At 49.8% G+C, this 13,215-nt stretch overlaps 1 protein-coding gene across 2 annotated transcripts in view; it reads right to left on the reverse strand.

Moving 5' to 3' along the window:
* The window catches only part of ACBD4 (acyl-CoA binding domain containing 4), a 51,640-nt gene extending 42,140 nt beyond the window's left edge, over nt 1–9,500 (reverse strand). The window contains exon 1 of one of the 2 annotated variants that reach the window (XM_077460072.1): nt 9,335–9,500. The gene's annotated coding sequence lies outside the window, so the exon portion shown is untranslated. Of the gene's footprint in view, nt 1–9,143; nt 9,163–9,334 lie in introns of those variants that run through there. The other variant, XM_077460073.1, reaches the window with a different exon arrangement.
* Between the last annotated feature and the right edge of the window lie 3,715 nt (nt 9,501–13,215).

Here is a 13,215-nt window from a genome sequence, read left to right on the forward strand (position 1 = left end):
GTCATGGGTAGAAAGAAAAGATCTCACCGCTTAAGTATAAGATTTCATTTTTGTGTCCAAACACAAACTACTCACATAAAGATGATAAAAACACAGCATGTAAAGCCGGTGTTCTGCCGTATAGTGTCCGGCCATCAAATAGTGTCCGACCCGTACTGCGCATGCTGCGAAGCTGAACGGCGCCTGCGCCGTGAGTGGAGGTGGTAGCCCCACCATCCAAGCGGACATAGGGTTGTGAATATTAGAGGGCCCCTCGCGGGCGAGCATTGCTCGCCACGCTTCGGGCTCGGCCTCGCTGCGCTCGGCTCTTTTTTATTCCTACTCTATGTCCACTTGGATAGTGGGGATAGAACCTGGACTCACGGTGCAGGCGCCGTTCATCCTCTGCAATTTTCGGAATCTGTGTTGCTGTGTACTGCGCATGCGCAATACGCAGCGGACACTATCGGATGGAGGACGTTATATGTCAAGACACCGGCAATCATGTTAGTTCCGTAGAGCAGCAGTGGGTGACGTCATGAGTAGCTCCTTCTCCGTACGCGTTACGTTCAATCAGAACTTTACATCACCGGACTCCTCCCCTCTTCCCTTCGTTAGCAGACGGAGGCACTTGGGAAAGGGGGAGGAGTCCGGTGACGTTGATGTCCGTGACGTCACCAGATCTCCGACAGAACTCCCTGAAGACCCGGAAGCCGGCGGAGAGGTGAGTACCGATCAAAAGAATTTTGATCAATCAAAAAAAATGAATCAATTAATCGAGGAATTAATCTTTAATTTCCACAGCCCTACTATTTTTTTTATCTTTACGAGTCCATTCACATATTTCCATGTGAGCTAGCACATGTTTGGTGTGATTTGATGCTTGGACAGCTGCAACCGGAATAAGGGCTCATTCATACCAGGTTGGTCAAGCTGCCAAGGGGCACACAGAAAAATATTGTTTTCTCTGTGCCCTGTTTACACCACACCTGTGCAGTGGTGTGCATTGTGTAAAAAAGCAGCATGCTTGCAATTTTACACACGTGACCACTCTGCAGCGCTTTGGCCTCATGCACACAGAGCATTAGAAAACACGAGCTGCAAAGCCATTACTATGGCCTGGAAAAAGCGGCTGTAAAAAACAAGCTTTTTGCATTGGTGTTAATGCGCATTTAGCAGCGTTTCTCTGCCTCTATTTAAAATCAATGGTTCCCTGAGAGAACCGTCTTAACTGATCCGACTTTCAACTCATTGATTTGAATAGTAGTCGCATCCAAGTCGGATCATGATGATCCGACTTGTGGTGTGACTTGTGCTCTGAGGTTCTTGAAGGGGAACCCCGCGCCAAAATAAAAAAAAGACGGCGTGGGGTCCCCCCCAAGATCCATACCTGGCTCTTTGAGTCTCGCCAAAATGAAAAAATATAATAAAAATAAATATATGGCTTGAGACCCCTCCCCCCCCCCCCAGACCAAAACACCCTGACCCCATGTTGATGGGGACAAGGGCCTCTTCTCGACAACCCTGGGCGGTGGTTGTGGGGGTCTGTGGATAAGGGACTCATCGGAGTCTGGAACCCCTCATTAACAAGGCGGTCCTCAGATCCTGTCCCCCCCCCCTATGAGAATCAGTATGGGGTACATTGTACCCCTACCCATTCACCCCCAAAAAAGCAGTGTAGTGTAAATAAAAAGAAGAGACAGTTTTGACATGTCCTTAATTAAAAATCTTCCTCCCTCTAGTGTGGCCTTCTCTGCCGCTGCTGATCCAGTCTTCCTCCGACGCTGTCTCCTGACATTGTGCCAGCTCCGTTCTCTGACGATTCTTTTATAGCCATGGGTCGTGGCCATCAGGGGTGGGGTCTAATGGTGAAATCACCAGATGGCCACGTCCCATGGCTATATAACAACCGGCATAGAGGGGAACTGGTACAACGACAAGAAACAGCATTGGCGGCGGAGAAGATCGGAGGAAGATTTTTAGTAAACGACGTGTCAAAGCCATCTCTTGTTTTTATTTACACTACACTGCCTTTTTTGGGGTGAATGGGTAGGGGTACAATGTACCCCATTCTCATGCACATGGGGGACCGGGACCCCATGGCAATTTTTTTTCTTCATTTTTGGAGTGGGTTCATCAAGACTCTCAGAGCATCATTATGATCCGACTTGGAGGCGACTTCTATTCAAATCAATGGGCTGAAGGTCAGACGGCTCACATACGGAACCATCGATTTTGACATGTCAAAAAAAAATGCTCGACGCGGCTTAACATTGTATCCACCTTTAAGCCGTTTTTAGCAGCCTTTAGATGTTTTTACAGCTGTAACGCTGGTCTTCAGAACACGCTGACCCTGGGTTTTTTTTTTTTTTTTGCAGTTTAAAAACGCCTATGCCACTTACAGCTCTTAAAAGCCTGTGTGGGCATGAGGCCATAGAATAACATGGAGAGGCATTTTTAAGCTGTAAAAAAAAAAAAAAGCAGCTGTTAAAACGACCTGTGTGCATGAGGCCTTAAAGCGGGAGTCCACCGGGACTCCGCGTTTTTTTTTTTTTTTTTAAAAGCCAGCAGCTACAAATACTGCAGCTGCTGACTTTTAAATAGTGACACTTACCTGTCCAGCGCGCCCGCGATGTCAGCACCCGAAGCCGATCGCTCGCTCGTCTATCGGGTCCTGCCGCCGCCATCTTGGGTATGGGAATCAGGAAATGGAGCCTTTCGGCTTCATTTCCCGGTTCCCTACTGCGCATGCGCGAGCCGCGCGGCGCAATCCGGACGGTCCCGCGCTGCCTCTGGGAGCTGTGTGTTTCCCAGCAGGCAGCGGGGCACTTGCTGAAGGGGGCGGGCGCTTGCGGAAAGGGGCGTAACGTACGCCCCTTTCCGCAGAGAGCTAGCCCGGAAGTGGGTGCAGTTACCTGGATTATCCAGGTAACTGCACCCCCCTCCCCCCTGAAAGGTGCCGATTGTGGCGCCGGAGGGGGGGGGGATTCCGATGAGCAGAGGTCCATTTTAGGGTGGACCTCCGCTTTAAAGTTGAAGTGTTTTTTTTTCCCCACTTTCAATAAACGTAAAAAAAAAGCAAAAATAAATAAATAAAAGCAAATAGTTGTTTAAATGAATTGCACCGCCCCACAATGCACACCAGAGCATGTATGTTAGACTACATTAACACAGGAAATTTGCACACCCAGCAGCAAGAATCTGCAGCTGGAATGACAACTGTGTGCAAAGCAGGTAATCGCTAGCTGTGCGAACAATCGCGGATAGCTGCGACCAACCAATGATTACCTGCGGTGACTGTGGCTGGATGCAAAAAGGCTGCCTGAGCCATATCAGTCCCTGACCACAGGTAATCTCTGGCTATGCAAACAGTATGAATATTTGCGCCCGCCGTCAGCCTGTCATTGCATTATATAGACTGAGTGGCTGCAAGTATCCGTGACTGTTCGCACAGCCAACGATTACCTGCAGTGATTGTTGCTGGACGCAAAAAGGCTGCTTAAACCATTATCATCTGTCCCTGACCGCAGGTAATTGCTGGCTGTGAGCACAGTCACGGATAGCTGTACCCGACGTCAGCCTGTCATTGCATTATATGGACTGAGTGGCCGCAGGTATCCGTGACTGTTCATACAGCCAATGATTACGTGCAGGGATTGTGGCTGGATGCAAAAATGATCATTTGTCCATGACCGCAGGTAATTGCTGCCTGTGTGAACAGTCATGAATAGCTGCGCCCACCACCAGCCTGTCATTGCATTATATCAGTGATGGCGAACCTCGGCACCCCAGATGTTTTGGAATTACATTTCCCATGATGCTCCACTACTCCGCAGAGTGTATGAGCATCATGGGAAATGTAGTTCCAAAACATCTGGAGTGCCAAGGTTCGCCATCACTGCATTATATGGACTGAGCAGACGCAGTTATTTGTGACTGTTCCTACAGCCAACGATTATATGCAGTGATTGTGGCTGGATGAAAAAAGGCTGCTTGAGCCATGATCATCTGTCCCTGACCACAGGTTATCACTTGCCGTGCGAACAGTCACGAATAGCTGCGCCCGTATCAGCCTGACATTGCATTATATGGACTGAACGGCCATAGCTATCCATGACTGTTCGCACAGCAGATTACTTGCGGTGATTATGGCTGCATGCAAAAAGGCTGCTTGAGCCATGATCATCTGTCCCTGGTCTCAGGTAATCGCTGGCTATGCCAACATTCATGGATAGCTGCGCTCATCATCAGCCTTACATTGTATTATATGCAGCTATCTGTGACTGTTCCCACAGCCAATGATTACCTTTGGTGATTGTGGCTGGATACACAAAGGCTGCTTAAGCCATGATCATCGATCCCCAACCACAGGTAATCATTGCCTGTATGAACAGTCATGGATAGCTGCGTCCGCCAGCAGCCTGCCCTTACATTATATGGACTGAGCGGCCGCAGGTATCCGTGACTGTTCATACAGCCATAGATTACCTGCGGTGATTGTGGCTGGATGGAAAAAGTCTGCTTGAGCCATGATCATCTGTCCCTGGCCTCAGGTAATCACTGGCTAGTCTAACATTCACGGATAGCTGCGCCCCTTGTCAGCCTGACATTGCTTTATATTGGGTGAGCAGCCGCAGCTATTTGTGACTGTACCTGCAGCCAATCAATACCTGTGGCGATTGTGGCTGGATGTAAAAAGGCTACTTGAGCCATGATCATCTGTCCCTGACCACAGGTAATTGCTGGCTTTGAAACAGTCACAGATAGATGCGTCCACAGTCAGCCTGCCATTACATTATATGGACTGAGTGGCCGCAGCTATGCATGACTGTTCACACAGCCATAGATTACCTGCGATTGTGGCTGGATACAAAAAGGCTGCTTGTGTCATGATCATCTGTCCCTGACCACATATAATCGCAGGCTCTGCGAAAAGAAGCTCCTTGCTCAGCCAGCTATTACCTGCGGTTAGGGACAGATGATCATGGCTAGATGCAGTCGGTCAGCCTGTTACGGCATTACGTAGGCTGAGTGGCTGCAGCTCTTCACTAGGGATGAGCTCCGGCGTGTCCGCATACTCCACGTGCAGAGCCCGCCAGGAGGTCGGCGCAGAGCTGCGCTAATCACTGGCAGTGAAACATTGCCCAATCTCTGCAACCGCGCATCGGGGCAATGTCTCACTGCCTGTGATTAGAGCAGCGCCGGGCCAAATTCCTGGTGGGCTCTGCACGTGGAGTATGCGAACACGCCGGAGCTCATCCTGACTCTTCACACATCCGTGTTGTTCCAGCCACAGGAATCCGCAGATAATTGTAGCTGAAATTTGCGATGTGGGCTAATCACCCATTTGAATATGGCCTAATACAGAGCATAACGTGTACAGGCTGGTGGCAGCAGGCACCTTAGACCCAGGGTACACAGTCACATGGTAACGGGCACATTCCTGTGCATCTTACATGGGAAGCTGGCACCGCATTCCACTTGCGATGCTGCACCTTTCATTCTGAATGGCCCCCCAACGTACCTTGATGATGGAGGTTTTCATATGCGGTGAGGCAATGTACTATAGGACTGCAGTGCGGTGCACTGTCAACAAAAAAAACAAAAGCATCAAGTTCATTATCAGGACCGGAGAGCAGTGTATCAACCCATTCATTCTGCATCAGCTGCCTTAGGCCTCATGCACACGAGACGCAGATGAAACCTCTGTTAAAAAAAAGCTGAAACGCGCGTTTTGCCGCGTTTGCATGTCGCGTTTAGACGCGTTTGCGTTTAGACGCGTTTATAAAGATAACATCATGTAGACCCTCCCCAAGCTCTCAAAGCATTTTTTTTAACTATTTCTTCTATTTTGATCAGAGTGAGCAGCAGCAGCATAGAGAGCAGTTGTACACTTGCATTTGCCGTGTCACTTGCCACGGCACCTGCCACAAGTTGTGGATTGTCCACTTGCCACGTCACTTGCCACAAGTTGGGGATTGTCCACTTGCCACATCACCTGCCACGTCACCTGCCACAAATTGTGGATTGTCCACTTGCCACGTCACTTGCCACATCACCTGCCACATCACTTGCCACGAGATGTGGATTGTCCACTTTCCACGTCATCTGCCATGCCACCTGCCACAAGCTGTGGATTGTCCACTTGACACGTCACCAGCCACATCACCTGCCACAAGTTGTGGATTGTCCACTTGCCACATGACTTGCCACATCACCTGCCACGTCACTTGCCACATCACCTGCCACAAGTTGTGGATTGTCTACTTGCTGCGTCACTTGCCACTTCACCTGCCACGTCACTTGCCACGTCACCTGCCACAAGTTGTGGATTGTTCACTTGCCACGTCACCTGCCACGTCACCTGCCACAAGTTGTGGATTGTCCACTTGCCACGTCACTTGCCACAAGCTGTGGATTGTCCACTTGCCACATCACTTGCCACGTCACCTGCCACGTCACTTGCCACGTCACCTGCCACAAGTTTTGGATTGTCCACTTGCCACGTCAGCTGCCACGTCACTTGCCACATCACCTGCCAAGTCACCTGCCACAAGTTGTGGATTGTCTACTTGCTGCGTCACTTGCCACTTCACCTGCCACGTCACTTGCCACGTCACCTGCCACAAGTTGTGGATTGTTCACTTGCCACGTCACCTGCCACGTCACCTGCCACAAGTTGCGGATTGTCCACTTGCCACGTCACTTGCCACAAGCTGTGGATTGTCCACTTGCCACATCACTTGCCACGTCACCTGCCACGTCACTTGCCACGTCACCTGCCACAAGTTTTGGATTGTCCACTTGCCACGTCAGCTGCCACGTCACTTGCCACATCACCTGCCAAGTCACCTGCCACAAGTTGTGGATTGTCCACTTGCCACGTCACTTGCCACATCACCTGCCACGTCACTTGCCACGAGATGTGGATTGTCCACTTGCCATGTCACTTGCCACGTCACCTGCCACGTCACCTGCCACGTCACTTGCCACAAGATGTGGATTGTCCACTTGTCACATCACCTGCCACATCACTTGCCACATCACCTGCCACAAGTTGTGGATTGTCCACTTGCCACGTCACTTGCCACATCACCTGCCACGTCACTTGCCACAAGATGTGGATTGTCCACTTTCCACGTCACCTGCCATGCCATCTGCCACAAGTTGTGGATTGTCCACTTACCACGTCACCAGCCACATCACCTGCCACAAGTTGTGGATTGTCCACTTGCCACACCACTTTCCACGTCACCTGCCACGTCACCTGCCACAAGATGTGGATTGTCCACTTGCCACGTCACCAGCCACATCACCTGCCACAAGTTGTGGATTGTCCACTTGCCACGTCCCTTGCCACGTCCCCTGCCACGTCACCTGCCACAAGTGGATTGTCCACTTGCCACATCACTTGCCACATCACCTGCCACAAGTTGTGGATTGTCCACTTGCCACGTCACCTGACACAAGTTGTGGATTGTCCACTCGCCACGTCACTTGCCACATCCCCTGCCACAAGTGGATTGTCCACTTGCCACATCACTTGCCCCATCACCTGCCACAAGTTGTGGATTGTCCACTTGCCACGTCACCTGACACAAGTTGTGGATTGTCCACTCGCCATGTCACTTGCCACATCACCTGCCACAAGTGGATTGTCCACTTGCCACGTCACTTGCCACGTCCCCTGCCACAAGTGGATTGTCCACTTGCCACGTCACTTGCCACGTCACCTGCCACAAGTTATGGATTGTCCACTTGCCACGTCACATGCCAGTCACCTGCCACAAGTTGTTGATTTTCCACTTGCCACGTCACCTGCCAAGTCACTTGCCATGTCACCTGCCAGGTCACTTGCCACGTCACCTGCCACAAGTTGTCTATTGTCCACTTGCCACGTCACATGCCAGTCACCTGCCACAAGTTGTTGATTTTCCACTTGCCACGTCACCTGCCAAGTCACTTGCCGCGTCACCTGCCAGGTCACTTGCCACGTCACCTGCCACAAGTTGTCTATTGTCCACTTTCCACGTCACTTGCCACTTCACCTGCCACGTCACTTGCCACAAGTTGTGGATTGTCCACTTGCCACATCACTTGCCACCTGCCATGTCACTTGCCACAAGTTGTGGATTGTCCACTTGCCACGTCACTTGCCACAAGTTGTGGATTGTCCACTTGCAATTGCAATTGTTTAAAATATTTTTCTAATGGTTTTTCATCATTTGCAATCATTTTTGAGATTTTTTTTAATGTAAAAAAAAAGGTCACCTTTAAAAACGCATATAAACGCAAACGCGGCTAAACGCGGTAGCGGCGTTTTGCCGCGTTTTACCGCGTTTTGCCGCGTTTTGCGTCTGAAACGCAGAAATTTTTGTTTCTGAACGCATTTTTTTGCTTCTGGAAAAACGAGATTAAACGCAACTGCATATAAACGGAAAAAAACGAGACTGTGTGCATGGACACATAGGATAACATTGAATGAGTTCAGGTGCAGTTGAAAAAACTGTCCAACTGCATCTGAACGCGCGTTTAACTGCGTCTTGTGTGCATGAGGCCTTAAGGGCTTGCTCATGTCACCGCTTCTCGGAAAAGTGATCCACACTCAGACCACTTTTTAGAGGCATTCGACAGGCGGCGGGAAGGCAATATATCGCCTCCTCACTTCCTGATTTACCCATATAATTGCTGTACTACCAAAGCACAATTGCATGCAGTGGTACTGTTCTGACGTGGCTCATAGAACTGCAATATTCGCATTCGGCGGCGGCACCTCCTGCTGAAAGTGACTCTGTATGTTAGTGTTCAGGCGGGAGGTAAAATTGCAGCTCAACGCACATGTGAATGAGCCCTAACATGTGCAAAGAAAAAAAAAAACGCACGGAACATCAACAGTAGGGATGAGCTCAGGCGTATTCGCATGGACCACGTGCAGAGCCCGCCAGGAAGTCGGCGCAGCGCTGCGCTAATCACAGGCAGTGAGACATTGCCCCGATGTGCGGCTGCAGAGATCGGGAAATGTCTCACTGCCTGTGATTAGCGCAGCGCTGCGCCGACTTCCTGGCGGGCTCTGCACGTGGTGTGTGCGAACACGCCTGAGCTCATCCTTACACATCAACAGTATTATGAGACAAGCCTTCATCAGCTGAAAAAAAAAACCTTACCTGATATTGTATATAACGCCCGGTCAGTCCTTGTTTTATGGCCTCCACCAAAAAAATTGAGGCACTCCACACAAAACTGCAATGGCCATACACATCAAATCTCCTCTACATTGCATAATATCATGCTTTATTAAGAATAACATTAAGTCCATTTACACACTCCTGTAGCGTCAAATAAAAGGTTTACATACAATCACTGCCTCCTTATGGACTTGGCCTCCCCGGAGCCGCCACTCACTGCCTTTTTCCTCCGGCACCCCGGAACGTTGTGCACGCCGAGGCCGCTCACACAGAGCCCGGCAGCCGCGATCACGCAAGTCCGGGGATTGAGCAGTGGGGGAAGGCCCGAGGCGGGGAAATGTGGTGTGGGCTGGTTGTGTGCTGATGTCATGGCTCCTTGTTATCTCCATTATTAATAATGCTGGGCTTTTGTAAGCATTGAGTGGGAAAGCAAAAAGACAGTATTATTATTTTTGTTGAATAACATTTGTAGGTGTTGTGTAACCTGGTTGCCTAAAAACAATAAAGTTTATAGAAAGCCAGAACATTTTTGCAATCTGTGCCCCAGTTGAGAGATTTTGCTACACTTCCTGTTATGTAGACACAGGAGGAATTCTGGGGCTGTCTGGGCCAGTATGACCTAAACGTTCGACGTACTTCTCTATCGGAAAGTCATAGCTGCTGCATATAAACAGCTATATATGTTGTGGGTAGGGATGAGCTCAGGCGCGTTTGCATGGTCCACGCGCAGAGCCCGCCAGGAAGTTGGCGCAGCGCTAACCACAGGCAGTGAGACATTGCCCGATATCTGTAGCCACGCATCGGGGCAATGTCTCACTGCTTGTGATTAGCGTGGACCATGCGAACACGCCTGAGCTCATCCTTAGTTGTGGGTATACCCTGGTACTTGCCTGAACATACGTATCAAGCAAATGAACCTGCACCCTTGAACGCAGGCGGCCTGCGTCCAGATTAGGGTTGCCACCTCATCACTTTAAGGCCTCATGTTCACTGCTACCGGTAAACGGACATTTAGGAGCAGTTGGGCACTTTTTTCAACTGCCCCTGAACTCTCCTCTATGTTATCTTATCAATACATGTACACAGGGTCGTTTATAGTCGTTTCTAGACAGTTGAGTTTAGAGGCCTTTTTTGGAAAGCAAAAAAATGAGTTCAGACGCTGAGTTTAGAGGCATTTCAAGCACCAAACGCAGCTAAACGCAGTAACTCGTTTAGTTTACAGCTGTTTTTCATTTTTGGTTATTTTGAAAAAAAATGTCTGAGTGGCCGGCCTGATATACCAACCCACTCTGGCCAGTACCAGGCTTCACCAACCCAGCACAGACAAGATGTGGCTACCACGCATGCGCCAACGTAAGCCCTCCTTACTCCTACAAAGATCAGAATACCAAGCGGCGGTGACAGTGAGCAGTATGTACAGGAGAGGAGTGTGGAGGGTATGACAGTGAGCGGTATGTACAGGAGAGGAGAGTGGAGGGTATGACAGTGAGCAGTATGTACAGGAGAGGAGTGGGGGGGGGGGGGGGGGGTATGACAGTGAGCATTATGTACAGGAGAGGAGTGTGGAGGGTATGACAGTGAGCACTATGTACAGGAGAGGAGTGTGGAGGGTATGACAGTGAGTAGTATGTACAGGAGAGGAGTGCAGAGGGTATGACAGTGAGCAGTATGTACAGGAGAGGAGTTGGTTGTACACAAGTCAATCTATTAATCAACTTGAGTACAACCAGCCTGTCAGGTTTTACCCAAAACAATCAGTGCTGCCAGCTATAGTTAGGGACACTTATTGTATTGTGTGGGTTGGGAAGGCTCCCCACTGGCAGAACACAATAAGGACTCTTTCACATGGGAGGAATCCGTGATGATCCGCCCCGTGGACATCCGCTTGCTCAGCTGGGATCGCTCCATCGATCCCCGCTGAGCAGGAAGATGACAGGTCTGTCTCTGAATACTGCGCAGGGACGGACCTGTCAGAGCTCCGCTCTCCCCTATGGGAGGTGGCTAATGCCGCGTACACACGACCGGACTTTTCGAGGGACTAGGTCCGACAGACTTTCGACTGAGTTCTGACGGAGTTCTGACAGAGTTCTGACGGACTTTCCGAATGAACGGACTTGGCCACACACAATCACACCAAAGTCCGACGGATTCGAACGTGATGACGTACGACCGGACTAGAATAAGGAAGTTCATAGCCAGTAGCCAATAGCTGCCCTAGCATCGGTTTTTGTCCGTCGGACTAGCATACACACGAGCGGATTTCTCGGTAGGAACTGGGTCCGGCGGAGTTCTGGCGGAAAAAATTGAAACATGTTCCATTTATAAAGTCTGTCGGATTTTTACAAAACTAAAGTCCGCTGCAGCCCACACATGATTGAATGGTCTGCCGGAATTGTTCCGTCGGACCTTTGATGTCGAAAAGTCCGCTCGTGTGTACGGAGCATTACATGGGAAGTGGCTGGGGAGTGACCTGGTTGGTGGTGAGCGTGAAATGGATGACGTGTTTCAAGTTTCTTTCACATTTGCGGTAATGCTTACTGTCCTCTGAAAAGTGACCTGTGGTCAGGGCCGCTGTTAGAAATCATGGGGCCCCATACAGCGTACCTGACAGGGCCCCTTGGCCCCGCCCACAACTCCACCCCTGGCTGCGCCCCTGACCCCATGCTGTCACGAAATCTGGGGGAAAGGTGGCAGGAGCTGAAACATGTAAGATGTTCCAAAAGGTGAACCTTTAAAGTGGTGTTACACCCCCAAAAAAATAAACATTAAAAGCCAGAAGCTACACATACTGCAGCTGCTGGCTTTTAATAAATGGACACTTACCTGTCCTGCAGTCCAACAATGTCGACACCCGCAGCGGATGTTTCCATCAGTTGTTGGGTGCTCCACCACTATTGCGGGTAAGGGAACCTGGCAGTGTAGCCTTTCAGCTTCATGCCGGAAACCCTACTGCACCTGTGCGAGGACCCGCTCCTCTCCCCTTTTGGTCCGGGGGTCAGGGGAGGAGGAGGGAGCCCCGCGGTGACATCACAGCTCCGTGGCAGGGACTCCCAGAAGTGGAAAAGGATAGCTGATACCTTATTCCCAACCCCCCCATCCCATTTCCCCCTCAAAAGGTGCCAATTGTGGCACCAGACGGGGGAGGAATAAGATGAGCAGAAGTTCCACTTTTGGGTGGAACTACGCTTTAATAACCATTATTATTCTATTATTTATTTTTTTGACCTGAATGGACACAAGTCAATTCATATCTGGACTCCTGTAGACCTACATGGGGCTTTCAATCAGGTCCACATCAGTGGCAGGTGGTGCTCAAAATTTATGAGTGGGGCGCAAACAAACTGAAAATCATATGAACATATGCAACTACTGTACCCATCAATTTCTGCCACTGTGCCCATCAAACTTAGCTACTGTGCCATCAAATGCAGCCACTGTGCCCATCATACACAGCTACTGTACCCATCAATTTCCGCCACTGTGCCCATCAAACTTAGCTACTGTGCCCATCATACACAGCTACTGTACCCATCAATTTCCGTCACTGTGCCCATCAAACTTAGCTACTGTGCCATCAAACGCAGCCACTGTGCCCATCATACACAGCTACTGTACCCACAGGAAAAACTGACAGGTGGACCTGATTGCAAAGCTTGGGTGAAAAATTCTTAAAGGGGAGTGATTTGGGGGTGGTAAAAATGCATCTCGGCTGTGTGTTTTTACTGTCCCTTCCGCCCATCACAAGTGTAAAGTAGCATCTCACTATGTGCTCATAGTCATTATGATGATCAAAGCATAGCAGGTTCTCTATGGCTCTGTTAGTGTAACCTGCTGTGTGGTGCTGACTTTCTTATGGCTGTGCTGTGTTATAGTCTGTAACACACAGTACAGCCATATATTAAGAAAGTCAGCACCACAGTCATGTTACACTGACAGAGCCATAGAGAACCTGCTATGCTTTGATCATCATAATGACCATGAGCACACCATGGGGAGTCAGGGGACTAAGCCTCAGCCTGTGTGATGTGTGATGTGTGTAGGGGATTTGCTT

This window comes from Lithobates pipiens, unplaced genomic scaffold (assembly GCF_037356315.1).
Source record: "Lithobates pipiens isolate NorthernLeopardFrog02 unplaced genomic scaffold, aLitPip1_a1.2 Scaffold_28, whole genome shotgun sequence".
NCBI classification, from domain to species: Eukaryota; Metazoa; Chordata; class Amphibia; order Anura; family Ranidae; genus Lithobates; species Lithobates pipiens.